The sequence below is a fragment of the Atta colombica genome, unplaced genomic scaffold (assembly GCF_001594045.1).
Source record: "Atta colombica isolate Treedump-2 unplaced genomic scaffold, Acol1.0 scaffold1, whole genome shotgun sequence".
NCBI classification, from domain to species: Eukaryota; Metazoa; Arthropoda; class Insecta; order Hymenoptera; family Formicidae; genus Atta; species Atta colombica.
Genome location: NW_017259183.1, coordinates 5,710,902 through 5,717,616, shown reverse-complemented (window position 1 = coordinate 5,717,616; position 6,715 = coordinate 5,710,902).

Below are 6,715 nucleotides of genomic sequence, written 5' to 3'. Positions count from 1 at the left end.
GGGCGGGCGGGCGGGCGTTTTGCTCTTCCAGGAATTTTATCGGGAACCGTAATCCTACGGGGATGGTATGGGATGGGAGTCGAGTCCTTTAATAACGTAATTAGCCCGAAGGATCTAGAATTTCTGTGGCGGATCGGGAATAAATTAATGCAATTATCCTTGTGCTCTGCAATGGTCGGACTTGGCGGGATGAAGGGATGGAGGAAGTTCTTCGCTTTTTTCTTCGCTCTTTTCTTCCACGATACAGCGGAAACGATATTTTATCTCCGATGTCCTGCCCGGATATTTATATTCGCTCTTGCTCGCTGCCTGATCTTTTATACCGTATTCAATTTTATGATCAATAATTTTTATCTGTCAAACAAAATGGAAATAAAAAAAAAAGATTTTCTTTATCTATACTTTAAGTCATTTTTATAAGTACATCATCGAATATTTTTTAAATAAAATGTAAAATGTGTGTTTCTGTTCTAATATAAATTTCCTCTTCACATTTTAAATCTCGATTCTTAAGATCATTCCAGCTGAGAACAGCTTCGTAGCATTCGATGCTCGGCGGATGGCTGTTCTTTAATATGCTAAATGTCTCACTGTTTCCCTTTCCAGGCAAGCAAAGATACGCAAATGCATACAATTATTCATCTCCGTCTCTTATTAAAAAGAATTAAGGTCGTGCACGTTGAGTCCTGTGCGCGGATCACAGAGATCGGAAGGTTTTATGTCTTTTCGCGATTGTCGGCCCGGTTGCGACGTGACCTCGCACGAATTATAGGGCCTGTATATGTCGAAAAATAATTCTTGCATGTATGCGCATACGTGTCACAAAAAAAGAAATAAGGAGAACGGAGGGATCCTGACATTGTTACTCTCATCTTCCGCCATGCTTTCGTAAACGTAGTATACAGTTTGAATTCTCGGGCACGACCGCGAGTATGCAAATGAAATAACAAGTGAGCCAAAATCTGAGCAACATCGAAAGTCCTCATCCTGCTTTTAAATTTTTTCATATATTTTATTCTTATGTTTTTATCGAATTTTCAGTTGTTTGACATCTGCCCAATAAAATTAATACAAAAATGCTTCAGAATATGAAAAGCTTTATATTATATTTTGCATATTTCATAAGTGTTTTTAGTGGAATTATTATTATTATTATTATTATTATTATCATTTTAAGAATTATTAAATAATAACCCCAACTAATAACCCGTTATTGCTCTTAGCCTCTTATTCTATTATATATTTGAAATTATTATTATTATTATTGTTATAGTAGTTGTTACTAGAGTCGTATTAAGAGTTGTACTTAAATAATAAATAAGTAGCAAAAGAATTAAAATAATTTTTAATATTGTTTTACATTAATGTATTTACAGTTTTTGACCTCTTCAAACTTATAAATAATTATTGAATTTTATAAAAATATTTTATATTTGATTTATACGAATGATTCTTTATTTCCACACTGAGGAGAACTCAAATGAAGAGTATGAAACGTCTGTAATTTGTTTCTTCAAATATATAGATTTTACTTGTAATTATATAATCTGTGTTGGCTCATCACATTGGCTTTAGATATTTATTTTGTGATTTAATCTTTGGAGCCTTCGATCAAGATTAAGAATTTATAAAAATAATTATACACGTTTAATGCTGTATAGTCATTTAGCTATTAGTCAACACTATATACTTTTATTTAATAATTACAAATTACACATAATGTGATAATTATTTACAATTATACATCTTACTAATAGATAATACTATATCTTATTCTTATTTAATAAATATTATCAATAGCATCGAGCATAAATATAAGCGAATGAAAAATTTCAGAACATTACCATCTATCCCGTACTCACGGTTCTGAAGAAGACGTGTCCCAACGGTGATGGCACAAAGGGTCTATTACGCGAGCTGGCCCCAGGAAAAGAAAAAACGACACATTGTGATATGATGTATGCGTAAGGGGTCGCGCCGCGGGACTAGAACAAAGCGTTGCGATAAAAACTGGGCATGAATCCGGGCCCTAAGGAGGTAGCGAAGGGGAGGAAAGCGATCCAGTGGGGGGCCTCACGCTTTCGAATCTGCCCGTATACTTTCAGTTCGGCACGCGTGTTCGAGCTGTGTTTCCGTTCTTTCTCTCGCTCTGCTCTCGTGCTATTAATTCACAAATTATATGGTTACGGTATCTCCCGTAAATAGCGAGCAACACGAAAATCACGAGGTGTTAAAGTGCTAAAAATCATCAATATCATATTGTGCTGCACTACGCGTGACAATTATTATTAGATTGATAAAAATGTGAACTTTATTATATCTTATAGAATGATCTTATATAGATAATTTTAAAAAATTGATATCGTGTAGAAATATACTTCCTTTTGAGGAAGTATATTTTTAGTATAGAAATTGCCAATTACTAACTGTTTTATTCATGATATATACGTTAATATGATACATATTGTTATTGCAATAGCGCTCTTAAATATCATTAGCATGTGAATTAAGCACATATTTAGAATGTGTGGTGTTTAATATGTGTGGTGATATTTATGTTTAATATCTGGCTTGTCAATTGTTAATGTTATAAATGTATGAGTGCTATTATACAAGTGGTTGCACTATCCCAGATATATAGAAGTAATGAGCACCATGTGACTCCTTCCTGTCTGCAAAAGGGAAAATAACGAGGGCTAATTAGACTTTCCAAAATGGGCGTGATGGAAAATGATCATTTCTGTTTAATGCATGTTATCACAATTAAAAGTAAACTTCTAAAAGTTTTTATATATAAAAACATATATCTATTTTTATTTTAACGTATAAATTTATATTTTAAATATAATTTACATACATTAAATACATTAAATACAATATATCGCAATCGAAAGTATATTTTTAATTAATTAATTCCTTTTTATAAATGTATTAAAATAATAATAGCATTACATATTTATATATGCAAGGAGAATATAATTAAAATCAACAATTTTTGTAATAAACATGTAATAAACATTTAGTGAGCATTATTATAAATATAAGAGCATTATAAATATAATGTTATAACAGTTTCAATTTTCTATTCACATGTGATATCCGAAGAATTATACATGGTTTTGAAATCTTTACGTAAATGTATCTTTTCTACTTTAATGTTAGAAAGAATGTTGAATTAATCGTGCGTATATACCCGAGTATAAACTTTGTAAAATTATTTTACTGAGAATCTCGTTCACATTGAATACCGAACGATATACGTAAAGTAATAGTGTACGATATATCTACCTGGATACAGAAAGAAGGAGATCCCCTACGAGGATGTCACGGGAAGGGCGAGACGAGGGTGACCGCGTATGGATTCGCCTTGAGCTATTCCGAGGGCGAAGTTAGGATGGTTTGGAAATGATGAAAAAGCTTCTTGCGTCACTGTCAGTCGCCGCCGCCGGTCCGTATTACCCTCCATTCCCTTCCTGTCTTCCTCTTCCGCCTCGCGCGGCCATATCTTTCCTCTTCGTCGCCATGTACCGACGAACTTGGGGGCCTCTATCCATCTTAATATTATTATTTCATTCCGCGAGCTCGGTTTTCAGGGCATCTTCGTCTTCTTTTTTTCCTCTCCTTTTCTCTCTTTCACTAGTACGACCTAATCATGCGATCCGTGCGCGAGAGTTCGATCTCCCTGTTCCCCCCCCCCCTCCTCCTTCCCTTGCGAAAACCACCTTTCGCTCTTCCCTGTCCTCGGGACTGATCTACCCGCCCCCGTCACCGGCACCCTCCACCTTCCGGAGCACCATCACTTACGGATCAATAGGGTATGGAAGATAAACGCACCTCGATGGGGTCTACGGGGTAGAGGACGCGCCAGCGCGGGTGGGACAACGATGGAAAGGGGAAGAAAGGAGAGCAAAATGGTACCCACGCGGAGGTCCCGGTGTCTCGTGTCAACGAGATACGAGGAATTTTTTGCCGCAGATACGATTCCTTGTTAGAATCGAATCGCGGAGCGCTGCTTTCAGGAAATTGTCCGTTGAAGATGAGATAATGAATAGAGAGAATTGATCAAAAGAATTTAACGTGTAAAAGAATTATATGATTATATAAAGCACAAAATTAATCACTTTAGCAACTTACGTGGTATAATTAGAATTGCGAAAAAATATAGAATAGATAAGATTATATAAATCTGTGTAAATATCAATAATATGAGTAAATAACAAAGAATATCTTCAAGTTTTTCCGTTTTTGCTTGATAATATTTAAAAAACAAAAATTAGGCCAGGATTTATGAATATTATGAACTCGTTCCATACGTTTAACATTCTTATTTAGACGATTAAACATGAGTGACATAAACTTTAAACTCTTATTTAGACGATTAAACATGAGTGACATATTGTAATAAATTTTGCAATATGATTTTGTAGATTTGCAAAATAATTGAGTCTTGAGATATATTTTATAAAGCAACATATTAATTAAGACTTTATCTCTTGACCGTAACTGATAAATTTTGCCGACATTTCCACAATTGAATCTACACAAATAGTAGAATTTAAATTACGAAATTTAACGGGAAAAATCCATCACGTTACAAATCTGCAATTATTGAAAGTATATATATCCCGCACGGTAACGAAGAGATGTTATTCAACGTCATTTCTTTTATCGATAAACGAGATGAAGCCTGGGTTTTTCGCCTCGAAGAAGGAAATCGTTAAGAGAGCGACATGCAAATTCGTTCGAAACTTTCACCCACCTCTGGCTCTAGTACCCTCTAGGCGAGGAAAGCGGGACACGCAGGGAGAGGACGCGGGGAAAAATGGACGCGGCCCTCGAAGAAGACGAAGAGCCGGAGGAGGAAGAAGAGGAACAAGAAGGAAGGTAGAAGAGGGCGGATGTTTTCTGTTCCTGGCTCGTGGGCGATTTATGCACCCGAAATCGCGCGTCCTCACTGGAAATGAAACGTCGCGAGGAAAAAGGGTAGAAAGGAGATAGAAGGATGGACGGAGGGCTAGTCGGTGATGGTAGCACGTGAAGGCAAGCGAGCGGTGGATTTTCTACGTGAGGTGCTTTCGCATGACCTCGTTGTCGCGAGAAAAATCGAGGGTATGGTTGGAATCCGAGAGGAGACTGGAATACCGTTCCAGAAAGTCTCGATGATGCCAAAGCGAAGATCGGAACATAAAAATGGTTCTCAAGTGCTGATTTGAAATTTTTAGATTAGTCATAGATCACGGTACGTAATAATATTAATACGCATAATTATTTTTTTTAAATATTGTATATACAAATAGTTTACTTATTAAAAATTAATGGAGAACCATTTAATGGATTTCATGTGGTTTACAATTAATATACTTTTTATCAATGTTCATTTATATTAGGCTACTATTATAGGATAATATATATAATTTATGAATCTTACAATAGTTTTAAACTTCTCACAATTGCAAATCTTATTAAAATACGACGTATTCATGCCATGGATTTTTTTGTAAACATATTATTTATTAGTTCTTATTATATGTACGGGATGCCCATTGTGAAACATGTCAGAATGAATTCCGATCAGAATTAATCTGTTTTCCCTAGAAAACATAATAGAAATCTAGGGAATAATTGAATAATTTCAATCGGAATCCATTCCGAACATTTTCATAATAGGTGCCCTGAACGTTTCTAATTTTTTTGTAATGTGTAACTTGGTGAAAATTATAGGTATAAAGTAGCGACTTTCATTATCCTGTAATCATATCTGGGATCTCTCGAAATCAACAAAGGCGAAACTATGGATCTTTCCGTAATCGTGCCAATAATTCGGTTACAATTTCGCCGATAAATGTACTGAAGAATCCCGTTGTGATTTCGATCTTCCGACGTGGTAGCTGGCGCAGGTCATTTTTCAACCCGCACGAATTTTTATCGCGTCGCAACGCATCCGGCCGCACGCCATATTTCCCTGGTCACCCGATAGATTCTAAACCGATGCAGAGAAATATTGTCGTAAAAAAGAGGCGAAATAAAATTAAAGCGAGGCACGCAACACCGGTTCGCCTGGTTTCCGATCGCTGTGATCGCCATACACCGCGCTATGTCTATTGTCCTCCTTCGCCTTTTCTCTCTCTCTCTCTCTCTCTCTCTCTCTCTCTCTCTCTCTCTTGTCCTCCTCGCTACCTCTCTTTAATCGGCCGCGTGCCGCTGGCGGAGGGGCAGTATGGCAATATGCGAAGCGAGCCAAGCCCGTTTAATATCGCAGATCGAGGCACAAATGAATATTCATTAAACACATTTTTCCGATTTTAATTACATCCCCTAAGCGGATCTGGCCCGGGCTTACGCAGCTCTTCTCTCGTTCTCCTCTGCTTTCACCCCCTCTGTCCTTTCTACCTTTTTCCTGTCACTTTCTCTTTTCCTCGCTGAGTCGCATCGCTCCTCACGAACCCCTGCAATTCTTTCTCTCTCTCTCCAAGATCTGCACACTTTTTAATGAAATCCCTATGGTATAGGAGCAACGAACGCCATTATTAATATCACCGGTCTATCTTTGAGCACAATAAAGAATTACTTTGTTATTAATTCCAATGTCCGGCCCCCTCGCTCCTCTTGCGTCACCACCGCAATGTACGCGTTGCTGTCGCACCATTGCGCCGTACAAAATTGGCATATGATGATATATATTGCTAAAATACTTGTTTCGCTCTGACGAGGCGTT